Source organism: Pteropus alecto, unplaced genomic scaffold, assembly GCF_000325575.1.
Source record: "Pteropus alecto unplaced genomic scaffold, ASM32557v1 scaffold3, whole genome shotgun sequence".
Taxonomy (NCBI): domain Eukaryota; kingdom Metazoa; phylum Chordata; class Mammalia; order Chiroptera; family Pteropodidae; genus Pteropus; species Pteropus alecto.
The window spans coordinates 37,558,812-37,573,799 of NW_006442484.1; the positions used below are offsets into that span (position 1 = coordinate 37,558,812).

A 14,988-nucleotide genomic window follows, 5' to 3' on the forward strand; every position below is an offset into this window, starting at 1 on the left:
CCCTACGATATGTTTGGTAGAAAATACATTTTCTTCACTGGGAAAACTCTAAGACCTAGAAAAACACTAAATGAGACTGCTATGGTGCCTAATAACTAAGGGTCTCCATTAGTGTAAAAGGACATTTTTCACTAATGATCTAATGATGAGATCTCTTACCCATACTGATCTTCTAACAAAAATGCACCCAAATAAGCATTTTAAATGTTTAAGCAGTTATAAGAAAAACTGAACATTAAAATTTTTCAAAAATTTCAAAATCATCTAAATATACTACTTCTTACACCAACATTTCTCATTACTTTGACCCGTGAACCAAGACCTTAGTTATCTGGAAAAAGAATAAGTGGTTGTTCAAATGTCAGTTTAAGACATTGGTGATATATTTCAGGAGAAAAAAAAAAGCAGTTTTTCTAAGAATTTTATCTATTTCTAAAAATACTTGGGCATCACATTAATCTTTATAAGAAATACAATAATTATATGTTACAAAATATCACATTCAACAATGTAAAGAAACTGTGATAAGAATAAAGTGTGTTCTCTGCTATGTGACTTATTTTTTAAAAATCATTTTTGATGATTATGAAATTCATAACCAGGAAAGGGGTTTTAAAGAGAACTTAAGCCTTATCTATGTTTTGCTTTTATGCATACATATTCATATATTATTTGTAAAATTAAAAATTCATAAAAATTTATTATCAAAATAATTGTATCAGGGAAAATTAAAGTAATTACAGTCTATCTAACTGTATAGTAGATATTGCACAGGAGAATACTGAACTTCCAGTTAAGCAAATAGAATAGATCTCTATGTTTAGATATGAGTATATCCTTAACATACTAAGAGAAAGAAGCATGTTATAGAACAAGGCGTACAGTGTTATTTATATGACTATCTGAAGTTACACCCATTCTTAAAACTCTGAAAGGATACATTAAAAAAGAAGGAAGGAAGGAAGGAAGAAAGGAAGGAAAGAAATATTGGAAAGATAGTCCCTACTTGATTTTCCTAAAAGGAAGAGATAATGAGTATGTTCTCTCTTTTCCATTTTGCTTATCTGTGTTTTCTAGTATTTTCCTAATAAATATATATTATTCTTAAATAAATATATTACTCTTAAAATTTTTTAAAAATTAATACATGTTCTTTTGAAAAACTTTGGAAAATAACAAAGGAAACAAAAAGATCCTATGTATCCCACAATTAAAAGATAACCAATTTCTTTGCGAATGTCTTTTTTCTTATTTTTCCTAATTTATTTATGCAAATAGAAAATTCATATAATTTAGATTATATTGTATATACCATATTATATTTTTCCCGTTTTTATTTAGCTTTCTATCTACTCTTATGATCTCTGTATATAAAGTCATGATATAGAAGTTGGAGACTAGGACAGAAACTGCAAATAGTTCAGGGTAACAATAATAATAGCTAAACAATGTTGGGAAAGCCTTCTGTATGCTGGGCACTGTCTGTATTATCTCTTTTGTTTTACATAAAAATTCATTGAAGTAGTTGATACTCTAATTCACAATTTAGAGATGAAGAGACTAGAACTCAGAGAGGGCATTAACCTTCTCAAGGTCAAATAGCAAGCTAGTAGTGGCTTTATGATTCGATGGTCAAGTAGCCCTGATTTCAGTTACTCTAAACCCTGAGAGAGGAATAGGTACAATTTGAAGTTTTAGGTTTTTTGTTTTTACTTTGTTTTGTATGTTTTTTAGAATGAGTGGTTCAAGCACTAAGAGGAAAGGAGTTTTGACTCAATCTCAACTACAATAACTACTATTGAGTTAGGTCACAATGAAATGGAGATTATGTGGGTTGGATGAGAAGCTCTTTGAAGCACAAAGACAAATGATCTTTGAATCACTCAAATAGCCATGATATGGTGAAAAGATAAACAGGGAGGGGTGCTGTGGCACATGTTAAGAAGGTCTGCTTGAGAATGTTCATAGCAACTTTTTCATAATCACCCCAAACTGGAAATAACCCAAGTGTCCCTTAACTGTGTGATAGATAAACTATTGTCCGTCTATACAATGGAATACTCCTCAGCAATCCTTTTTAAGAGCAAACTGCTGATATACCTTAAGACATAGATCAAATTCAAAAGCATTATGCTAAGTGAAAGAAGTTGAACTCGAAAGGCTACATACTATATGATGTCACTGATTTGGTATTTTGGGAAAAGCAAAACTAGTAAGAGAAATCAGATCAGTGGTTGCCAGGGGCTGGTGATGAGGGAGGATATAACAACAAAGAGTAGGGAAAATTTGGGTGTGATGGAATTGTTCTGTATTTTGACTGTGGATGTAGTTATATGACTATAACTCACAAGACAATACAATAAAAAGGGTTAATTTTATTATATTAAGTTATATATTAATACAAATAGTGAGGAAAAGGTCAGCTTGCTTATTTAAGAAATAATGTAGGAAAAATACATGAGAAAATAAGTATTATTAACAGAAAGTAAGTGATATATAGCATAAGATGTTTTAAATAAAAGGAATTTAAGTATAATAATAACATTTATTATTATAGTATTTATTATTTACTACTAACAGTAATACACATTACTATTAATATTTACTATTATGTTAAATATAGTATAATAGTAATAATATTTTTAAATAGCTAAACAAGAACTGAACTATATATAAAAGTAGATTAACACTTTAGGATAAGAATGCATCATGAATATTGCCAGATATTTTGAAGTCATGCAACTCTTCAACTTGCAAATATTTTACTTATAAATTATTACGAACCATGTTAACTATGAAAAACTATATAAAATAAATATATTTACTTACCTCCTGGGATTCGTTGGAAAACTTTGCTCAAAGTGTCTCCAGTTATTATGTTGTAACTTATCATAGCTAAATACATAATTAAAATAATACTGTCACCAACCATTTTCATCTTGAATATTTTAAAAATAATCAGTTATTACTTCCCAAATGTTGCTATAATCCAACTATTTTCAAACATACATTGTGATTACTAATATGTACAACTTTAATAATTAGACAACAGATTTATGGGAGAATGCCAATTTGTATTAAAAAAGACTTCACAAATTGATTTTTTCTAGAGTATCTTAAATAACAGTGAGTTTTGGTTGTCATTTAAAATGTGATTTACTTGTTATTAAAGAAGTTCAGTTTCCAAATACATTTTCAGTAATGCATATATTGCTCAAAGTGATGAATAATAATGGAAAATTATGTAGGTTCCAAAATACCCCCTAGTTTAAAAAGTAAGATTTTTGGGAAATATATTCATAGCCTTTGGTGGAGACATAAGGAACTAGTGGTTTGAGCAATAGCTTCTATATTACGGATTTAAAAACTGAAGTCATTATACTACAAAGTGACAATAATCAAAACAGCAAGGTACTGGCAGAAAAACAGATACACAGACCAATGGAACAGAATTGAGAGCCCAGAAACAAACTCCCATATATATGGGCAAATAATTTTCAATGAAGGCATCGAAAACATACATTGGAGAAAGAAAAGCCTCTTCAATAAATGGTACTGAAAAAACTGGAAAGCCACATACAAAAGAATGAAACTAGACTGCTATCTGTCACCATACACCAAAATTAATCAAAATGGATCAAAAGCCTAAATATAAGACCTGAAACAATAAATTGCATAGAAGAAAACACAGGTACTAAACTCATGAACCTTGGTCTTAGAGAGGATTTTATGTATTTGACCTCAAGGGCAAGGGAAGTAAAATAGAAAATAAATGAATGGGTCTACATCAAACTCAAAAGCTTCTGTACAGCAAAAGAAACCATCAATAAAACAAAGAGGCAATCAACTGAATGGGAGAAGATGTTTTCAAACAATGCCTCTGAGAAGGGATTATTAACCAAAATACAGAAAGAACTCATACAACTCAACAACAACAAAAAATCCATTTAAAAAATGAGCAGAGGATCTGAATAGACACTTTTTCCAAAAGGACATACAAAAGGCCATATAAAGATGCTCAACTTCACTAGGTATTACCGAAATACAAATCAAAACCACAATGAGCTACCACCTCACACCTGTAAGAATGGCTATCATCAACAAGACAAGTAATAACAAGTGTTGGAGAGGTTGTGGTGGGGAGGGGAAGGAACACTCATACATTGCTGGTGAAAATGTAAATTGGTATAGCCACTATGGAAAACAGTATGGAGATTCCTTGAAAAATTAAGAATTGAATTACCATATGACCAACAATCCTTCTTCTGAGTATCTATCCCCAAAATTTGAAAACATTTATCTGTAAAGATATATGTACCCCAATGTTCACTGCAGCATTGCTCCATGGCCAAGACACGCAAAAGAACTGAAATGTCCTTCAGTAGATGCATGGATAAAAAAGATGTGGTATATATATACAATGGAATATTACTCAGCCATAAGAAAAAATGAAATACTGCCGTTGGCCACAAAATGAATGGCTCTTGAGATAATCAGGCTAAGCGAAAAAAGTCAGACAGGAAAAGTTGAGAACCATATGATTTCACTCATATGTGGGATATAAAGCTGAAAGCAACAAACAAGACAAACAAAAACTCATAGACACAGACAACAGTTTAGTGGTTACTAAAGGGGAAGTGGGGAGGGGAAAAGTAGATAAGTGTAAAGGGGGTCAAATATATGGTGATGGAAAAAGATTTGACTTTGGGTGGTGAACACTCAATGCAATATACAGATGATGTATTATTGAATTGTACAATTGAAACCTATATAATTTTACTAACCAATGTCACCTCAATAAATTTAATAAAATAATTTAAAAAATAAAAACAGAAGTCAATTTAGCCATTGGCACCTTTATTTAAAAAGTGTTAGGTGACACTTTCACCATTATGGTATAAATTTTAACTAGCATATTGGACTTATATATGGCTTTCACAAATCCTTAGGCTTTCAAAAAATGTATTTCAGCCTTAGAAGAAATCTATTGTTTCTCTCATTCATTTTTAATCCCAGGTCATTCTATTTTTCACCAAACTAGGGAAGCATTAACCTAGTGAAAATCACTTACTTTATTTCAATGAAATAATCAGAAAACCAATCCGAAGGACCAGGAAATAAGGGGAAAATGACTAAAGAAATAAACACTCAATTTGGAAGATATTTAAATTGCTAGTACTCTTTAGTGACTATTTAATGACTATTAAAACTATTTTATTCAGAAATGGCAATATGTTTATGCAAAAAAAGTATATTCATCCTCACATTCATCTTACCTATAAAAGGATACAAAAACTGTAGGACAGAGAGGAGGAGATACCCTGGAAAGCCGAAGGTTTTATTGACCAAAGACTGGTAAGTGTCTGTTCCAGAGAGGGCCCCTCCTTTTATCAATAGAACAAGGGAAAAATCTGTGGCAAGAATAACAAATATCAGATTACATTTAATACAAAGGTTTTTCATGTTTTGACTTCAGAAAAAGGGAAATCAAAAAAAAAAGAATTAAATTTAATGCTACAGTAAATTAGCATGACAAGGCTTACTTGCTTTTCATAAAATATTACCTTTAATGAAATGGTATTGTTTCCAGTTATATAGTTTTCAATCAAGATGCAAATATACTTAACATATCTGTGCAGTAAACTGGGCAGAAGAGAGTAAGCAGACTAGAGTCAAGCGTCAGTTTTCTATTTTACTTCCTTGCCTAACCAATGTAACATCTATTAATAGGATGTGGCTCAACTGTCCAAACAACAGAATGCAGATAATCAAATATTTCATAGGCATTTAGCATGTGAAAACTGAGAATGAAAATGCTGTAAGTATTCAGAAAAAAAAAAATAGATTTAGGAGACTCAGATCATTTGTTTTATAAAAAAGTAACAACGAGTAACTATTTTATAGTTATTATGGTTAAGAGAGCACTCCAACAATTTTTTTTTGAAATTTACATTTTAGAGATTTAAATTTTAACTTTAGAGTTGAAATTGAAGATACAAATATATAGATATTATATAATTAAAAGTTAATCTCTCTCTTTTTTCTCCTTTTAACTCAATAAACCTAGTAAATGACACTTCAGTTGTATTGGGTACACAGCTCTGCACATGGTATGATTTTTGCTCTTTTTTCTTGCTCATGTTTCTACCATAAGTGATTTCTTTTTGTCCTTTAAGTAATTTTGAAATGCATTAAAATACAAAGACAAAAATACAAATAACTGTAATATGATTTCCACCTTAATTCCCTTCTACATCATTGGAACGTCTTTCAACCAGTTCATTAATGAGTTCCAAATTAATAAATCCGATTGACAACCTTTAAACCTTAATTGTATTTGCTCTTTCAGTACTATCTTTTTTTCCCTGTTTACTATTTCCCTCTTTCCAACCATCTTCCCTTGGCCTTTGTGACATCACTTTCTCTTGGATTTCCTTTTACCTTTTTAGCCATTTATACTCAGTTTTTCACCAGTTTATTTTACTCTGGATTCTTGGGCTTTTCGCTCACTATTCTAGATGCCCTACTGTGATCTTATTCATGCCTATGTTTTCAATTTTCCTACAGATGTTAGTAACCTCCTTCCATTTACTTTTATCTCCAGCTAAAACACAGTAACCCCAGATTTATACAACTAGCCACCTAATAAATATTTTACATTGGAGATCTCATAGATATCTCGATTTAAAAATATCCAAATTCTAATTTATATAATTGTTCTGTAACTTGCTTCTCCATCCATATTTCCCCAACCTGTGAATAGCATTAACAGAAACTTGAGACTCTCCATAGACTTCTTATTATCCATCATCTTCTATATTCCTTTGGTTGCCTAGTCCATTAACTACTGCATTATAAATTATTTGACTGTATCCTCTCATTCTCATCTCTAACCTGCTTTATTTTAGGGCTTAGGTCATTATAATTTACTGCTTGGATCACTGTAGTAACTTCCTAATAGTTTTCTCATCCACCAATATCACTCCCCACCAAAACATTTTTGACACATGCTAAGACTTTCTCAACATTTCCCCAGGTGGATCCGAATAGCATAAATCTGATCATGCCTTCTGCTTAAAATATTCCAGGAGACTCTCTAATGAATGCCTATGAATAAAAATCAACTCCTTTTCATGAGGCAAAAAAATCATTTATTAGCTGTGTGACCTTGGGTGAAAGACTTGGCTTTTGTGAGTCTCACCTATAAAATGAGGCAACACATCAACCTTGATGAGTCTGTGAGGATTATGGCATTTAAATGTCTACCGCAATGCCTAGCGTGATATAGAGGCTAAATGAATGAGAACTTGTGCTATTTTAAATTGTTTTCTAAAGGTAGCATGTAGTGGTGAAAAAAGCACTGTATTTGGAGTCCAATAATGATGATAATAACGATTACAATCATAGCGACACTAGCAAATACTTCCGCAACACTTTCTTTGTGCCAGGACTTTTTCTAAATGCTTTATGTATATTAACTTGTTTAATCTTCACAACAACCTCAGGTAGGTGCTATTATGAACCCTCATTAAACAGACATGAAAAATGAGGGGCAGAAAGTTAAGTAAATTGTCGAACTTCACAGAGCTAGTAATGGAGGTGTCAGGACTCAGACCTCAGTGGTGTGGCCCTAGAATCCACACACTTAATCAAAATCTCAACTCTGTCACAAGTAACTGTAGACCTTAGGAAAGTCATTTTAACCCATCATAAGTCACAATTTCCTCCTCCATAAAAGTAGAACGTGAACACTGACTTATTTCATGGAGTCAGAAAGATTAAGTATAGTGGCAACTTTATGTTCAGCATCCAGCCAGTCCTCAGGAAATGGTAATGATTATCCTTACATGAGAAGCTTCATAAATGCCCTTGCAATCCTCTCTATCATCATCCCCCACTACTTAACAAACATCAACCCTATACTTTAGCCAGACTGAATCACTTACACAGTTCCCTTTTGTATTTCCGCCTTTCCATCTTTTTAGAGCACCCTTCCATTTTCTTTGCTCACTCACATTTTTTCATAAACACTCAGTGGAAATATCTCCTCCTCCCTAAAACATACCTGCTCCTTTGAGGCTGGGTTAGATGCCAATGTCTCTATTATCATGCATATATTTTTATTATGGTATTTTTCATGAAGTGTTAAAATTATGTGTTTTTGTCTGCCTGGCACACTAAACTGTGAGCTTTATACAGGCAGGGATAATGTTCTTCATTGCAGCAATAAATATTTGTTGAATGAATGAATGCTTAATATAGTAGAATTACTAGATATCTACATATATGAGGCAAATTAATGTGATAAATGACCTAATAAATATATTTTAAAATATTCTGAAAGCACAAAAAGCATAGGAATTAATTCTACTTCCTTTGTTTAGAAGTAGGAAAAGCTTCACAGGAATTAAGTAGTGCCTTGAAAGATGAACAGGATTTTACCAGGTAGAGAAGAAAGAGAATGTCAAGCATGGGAAGGCAGCATGAAAGTATATTCTATATGTGGGGAATAAAATGGTCCAGAATAGCTAAAACATAAGGTCCCCACATGGCAGTGCTGGTGACAGGGCAAAGAAGGGTTAGAGTAGTTGAAGATGAGACTAAAAATGAAGACCATGACCATACCATGAAGGAATTTGAATGCAATAATTGTTTTTTCTGTTATCGTAATAGAGTCTTGGAATATATTCTTTGGGGGAGTGACAGACATCAGGCCAAGGTTTATAAAAAGATAATTCTTGCAGCAATGTGGAGAACTGGTCAGAAAATAGACAAATGCTAAAGGCAGTAAAACAGCAACTCATTGGCCAAGGAAGAGAATCAATGAAGACTTGAGTGACAGAGGAAGCAGCCAAGTTCACAAATATTCTAAATTTTTGATGAAGAACTGTATGTTTGGAACGAGAATGCTACTTCATAAAAGTCCAAAGTATAAGGCTTGATATCAACAATTTGCTAAGCATTCAGCAAATAATAAATGTAAATGATTTCATCTGCTCTTAAAATACAGGCTATAAATGTATTCCTTTAAAAATTTTAGGAATCTCAAATATCAATCACTGTAATATTTTGATCTCACTTTAATATATTATGTACAAATTTTAGATAATCTATAAATGAGTCTATGATATTCAACAGGTAAATTTTCTTTTAAATCATTATGCTTGGACAATACAAATTATTGTATACAAATTACTCTAATCAACAAATGAGAAAATCTTAAAGCAATTTAAAATAAAACTATTTGTTATAAATATTTATAATTCTTTTTTGTTCCTTACCATTTCATGAACATGAAAACAGAACTTAGAAAAACTACCTGTTGAACTGGACATATGTCATTAGAGGCCTTAAAAAGACAAAAGAATAATTCTTCAGAAAAATCACTGTGTAATTACATTATCAATTTAAAGAAAAACTCAATAATACATGGTACTTGTAAATTTCACTCTTAAAAGCCTAATTTAAAACAAAATAAATCATAGTCCACACATTTTTTGCTTTCGTGTGGTTATCCTTTATTTATCAAAATTATTTAACGATTTTGATCATGCAACTAGATTAAGAGTAACTAATTTCCACTGATTGGTAACTTTGCAATATATGGCTTAGCAAAGGACTGACCACAGTGATTGCTTTATGTTTATATATAGTATCAATTGAGAAAATTATTCACAGTATAATTTATTTATGTATAATATGATTTGGCTTTAGTAAACTGTTCATTTTCCTCAAATATTGAATTCTTAGGTGATATATATATCAATGTTTTTTAATCTACTAATTGATAATGTGAATAAATGTTTACAATACACTTAAATAAGCCATGGTTGCTATGCCTGGGTTGAAATTAATTATTTGCCAGTGCTGATTGACTGGGTTGACTGGGTTAACAGGAAATTAGAAAAGACAAAGGTAAATCCTCGAATGGTATTTTTTAGTGTGAAATGCACTCATGAACAGAATGCAATTTTTAAACACCAGCAACTCTGAATAAGCATAAAGTTATGGATCTCACATTACTAAGTTATGGATCCTAAGCTACAAATTAAGAGCTGTGGAAGCTAAGAGCAGCTTAGGTTTGGGGAGTGGGGGTGGTGAGAAGAAAGCAGGGGGAAGGGAGCTCAATGTCTCTGCAGCTCTGGATTTGGTATTTACAGCATGCTTTACTCTTTCTTGTTCAGCCTGCTTGGAAAGCTGAGAATTTATGAAAGATGGCATCTTGGTTAGCGTCTCCAGAAGCAGAGCTGAGACAGATTCTTGGGCAAGAGTTTTGAGAGATGCTCCAGGAGACAAGGAGTGAAAGGATAGGGCAGGGAAAACAGCTCAGCAAAGAGGAGGTGTCCAGTGGAGACTAGCTGCGGCTTAACCCTGCAGTGGCAGCACTCTAGAGGTCCGGCTGCACCACAAGGGTCCCTCCGGGAGGCAAGGTTTCCATCAGTCAGTCATTGGCTGAAGGCTTTCAGGAAATGGTGGCTGGGGGTCTTAACCTCACAGATCTACAGCGCCATTGAAACCCAGGTCAACGCTTTGGAGAAGGTGACAGTCGAGGTGTTTTGCATTACCTGATAAAAGGGCATATAAGTGACTACACATAGCAGCCACCATAGCAGCAACCACAGCTGGTCATATCTGCTTGAGATTGCTGCCTCTTTAACAGTGATCTTAAGCTATCCTGTGTTTTTCATGAGGTGAGTTAGTGGGATGACAACGCAGGAATGAGGACAACAGGAAGAAGAGATGATGATGAGTTGTACAGTTTACACTTGGGGGAGTAGCAAAATGTGGGTGTGAATGAGCATGTTACATGCAAAGGGGGAAGCAGAAGAGAAGGAATACAGAGCACCTTACTGCTGCACTTGAAGATAGTGGCAGGTGGGGAGCCTGGGCAGGTGTGGGCAAGGTGAGGAGCATTAAGACTTTCAGTTACTCCTGTACAAACAGCTGAAAAAGGTTGCTCATTTGTATGCACCTGCTCATGGATTTTGTGGGCAATGAAGTCCTGACTTCTACACTTTCAGAGCACAGTCTCTCTTAGCCGTAATCAGTCTTTGAAATGACTCCCCCATCCACTTTCTGCATAAAGTGAAAAGGGCACATGAAAAGGATTTAGCCTTGGCAATGTATAATGTTATTCTAATCTGTTCAGAGGATTAGCAAGTAAAGTAAATCTCTTCAGACATAAATGTCTAAATTCCTTAGGATTCTTTTATGCACTAAAATTAGTAAATCCAATTACAGTTTGTGTATGTGTGCATGTGTGTTTGTGTGTGTTTGTGTGTGTGAGAGATAGTCCTTGTATAATTTAAGTTGTATAATTTAAGAGAGAGAAATAGTCCTTGTATAAAATAAGCAATTATATAGTATTTTACCTGTAACATATGAAACCCAGAATAAAAGCAATATTCCCAGAGGAAAGCCAGCTTGCTTTATTGAATAAGGCAATCCTGAAAAACATAAAATACCCCACCCATCACATTAAAAAAACACATAGAAATACAGAAGTTTTTCCCAATTCCTGTATAGAATAGGCTAAGTAAATTGGCATATGACATATGACATAGTCTTAAACAGTACATAGGACTACTAAAATTAAATGTTAGTATATTAATACTTATTTCAGAATATGTTAAAGACATGTCAAGAGAGCAAGTTTATGAGGTGATGAAATAAGAAAAAGCAGCAAATTAAAAATAGATGCCAATGTACACAAGTAATGTTCACTTCAGGGTGAGGAGGACATATGACCTGGACTATGTGGAGAGTAATGACTCAAAGCTTTCCTTATGCGCTATCGGGGAAAGCAGAGAGGGATAATAAGTGCACAGAGGGTAATAGGATATAAGGATTCAAAATTGGCAACCATGTAGCAAAAGGAGAGAAAAACAAAAAGGCAAAAGTAATTTTTATAAAGCTAAAAGAGGTATATAAAATATTTTCTTATGGTTTTTTTGGGAAAATGGATGATTTTAGATTATGGACGACAAAATTTTTCAAATAAAATATATTTTAAATATTTCCACCCAGAACTTTTATTCTCTGAAAATTTTTCCCTTAAAAAAATCTGCTGAGCATAATGAAGAGGCACTTTTTAGTATTGCTTACATAGATCAGCTTAGATTTCACATCAGGAATTAACTCTGGAATTCTGCCAAGTAGAGCTGCCCACACCTCTGTGGTACTTAAGGTAGAATTTCAAACCAGTCTTTGTTCCCACTTGTTACTACTTTGCTCCAGGTACCTCCAGGTGATGTACCATTAAAAAAAAATTATATATGGAAACAAGTAAAAATCAAGAAACACATCAACTTATGAGAGGTAAGAAAAGTAACTCAATCCAGATAAATGTTTAATGATGACTGTTAGTAAAATGTCAAAACTTTATAGAAAAAAGTAATATACTCAATGAGTATTGCAGGATTCTGTTTTGTTCCTGCTTTTTCTTAAATTGAATGTTTTCAAATAACAAAAACGATAGTAGGCACAGAAACAATAATGAACTTTATTACTATCATGCAATGCACTTAATTTTGTTAGACTCCCTTGCTTCAAATTCCGAAAATATGAGCTGCTCATTTCTTTCAATTGTGATTATTTGGCTTCTTTGTTAAAAAATAATCATGTGCACTTTCATTTAACCAATTTCTTGTATTGAATATTTAAATTTAATATAAATTCATAAGTTTGTACTTTAAAATCTAACACTATATAAAATGGTAAGGAAATATCGTATGAATTTAATTTTTCACATTAAACTTTTGCACCTCCAATATTTCCAAATATCTGGAGGTTTGACGCCTCTAGGTCATAGAAAGGTAATTCAAGCAATGCTGGACACTTCAGAAACAGGGAAAAAGTAAATTAGGTAACATTATCAATTGGCCATGCAGCCTATGAAAATATTTTTTCAACACTTCCCATGTGCAGCTCTACCTTAATGTAACACATGTGGAAGATGCTCTCAAATGTGGAAAAAGTGTGTATCACAACCCCATCTTCAGCATAAAGGAGACTGATGTGATGAACGTTCTTACATTGGGGAAAAAAAGGCAGGCTTTTATGTAAGAAAATAACCAATTTTATCATTTAAGATTGTTTCCTTTAAAAACAGTGAACACTAAGAACATAATAAATCTTAAATTTGGCTTTTTCACTTAAAATTAAAACAAAACAACACTTACCTATTATACCAGATCCTATAATGGAGTTGACAACATTAAAAACAGCAGCAGACTGACGACAAGTTTTCCCTTTGTTCGTAGGTTCAGAAACGAGGCTTTCTTTGTCATCTAGGTGGCTCTATTTAAATATATAAAATGGCCAATAATATATAAAATTAAACAAGTATTTACTAGCTCAAAAAAAATAGAAGAGTGTCAGATAAACATGCAACGTAGCCGATTAATACAATATTAGTAGTGATAATAATTAACGTCAATAACTATAAGAAAATGATGATGGAGATAACAATAAAGAGCAATAATAATAGCTAGTAGTTCAACAGAACTTTGTAAACAAACTCCATCCAAAAATGTCCTGATTACACATGCACCAAGTTCACGGACTGCTGCATAGGCTACCAGAGTACAGGATCTGTAGGGAGCCAATGATGTGATTAAGTGAAATGAAAAGGGTTATATTGAAAAGTGCCTGCCAAGAAAAAAATAAAAGTCAAATCATGGCAGAACTTTTTCTCCCAGAGAACTTCCCAAGTGCTAAACCAAAACCTCAGGTGAAGGTAGCCGACCACAGTTGCAGGGTGAATGGAACTTCAGGGAACTTGACTTCAAAACCTGCCCCAGTCTCCAGTTTTACCTGTGGTGCGATGACGCCCCTGGTCTGTTGCCCCTGGTAGCCCATGGCTGCATCGGAGTCCTCGGCAGGTGGGGAGATTTGCAGGTCTGGGTATTTCACTCTAGACGGACCTGCTTCCTCTGCGACCTCACACGTCGGGGGCCCGCGCACGGCGGGAAAGCTGGAGCGAGTCGGTCTGCAGGCGCCGCGGGCCCCACCCCTGCACCTCCACCCGCAGCGCCGGCTGCAGCCTGGAGCTCACTTGGCTGTAACCTCAGCGGGTACCCCCGCCCCGGGACTCGCCCAGCCAAATGCACCTTTCGCCTCATGCAGAGATGCTACCGGATGTTTCGGATCCCGGCAGCCCGCTCTCTCCGCACTTCACCTTTTTTATCCCCCCACCCCACACCACCTCCAACTGTAAAATACAGTCTGCTCCACCCACGCCCTGATTATGCAGCGTTACAGTGGCCTCATTTTAGCCCATTCCCAAGTTAAGTGCTCTTTGGCTGGAGTCCGATGCCCAGGTAAGAACGCAGTGGCACCGCTGCTCGTATGGAGCATCTTTTTTTATTACCACCTCCTCCTCCCTGCACATCTTCTACGTCAGACAGATGAAAATGTAGGACTTTTATTTTTAATGGAAACTAACTTTTCTAGAATTTTAGTAAACTTGATTACTGAGCATAATGTGTAAAAAAAAAAAAAAAAATGTTTCCTGATGACTTTTCTGAAAAGTAGACTTTAAGAGGGGAAAGGAAGATGAATTGATAACAGATTCAATTAGTGAACCTTAAAGGAGGTGGTGTGTTGAGGTGTAAGGGGATGGGATCTGGAAGGCACCTAGAGTATCCGAGCTAGAATCTTAAATGACCATCTATTCACCCTTCTTATATTACAGATGAGGAAACAGGCCCAGAAAATAGTCAATCACAGAGAAACAGAATACATAGAGAACAGTTTCAGGGACAGTAAGAGTGGTAATATAGGTACTTAATAAATACTTAAAGAGTTCTTTTTCATAGACATTTATTTAAAATTATGAATCATTTCAAAAACATGGAAAAACCAAAGAGAATTCTCAAATAAACTCTATATGCAATCCATCAAATTAACAGATGTTAACATTTAATCATATCTTCAAATTGCAAAAATAAACATTTAATGTCACAATAGAAATCCCTTTGCCCATCT

General features: G+C 34.0%; 1 protein-coding gene across 1 annotated transcript in view; it reads right to left on the reverse strand.

The window, feature by feature from the left end:
- SLC38A11 (solute carrier family 38 member 11) overlaps window positions 1–11,441 on the reverse strand; it is a 46,854-nt gene extending 35,413 nt beyond the window's left edge. The window contains exons 1-2 of the mRNA XM_025039561.1: window positions 11,373–11,441; window positions 5,277–5,411 (exon numbers count right to left, since the gene is read on the reverse strand). The gene's annotated coding sequence lies outside the window, so the exon portion shown is untranslated. The remainder of the gene's footprint in view (window positions 1–5,276; window positions 5,412–11,372) is intronic.
- Window positions 11,442–14,988: the final 3,547 nt, after the last annotated feature.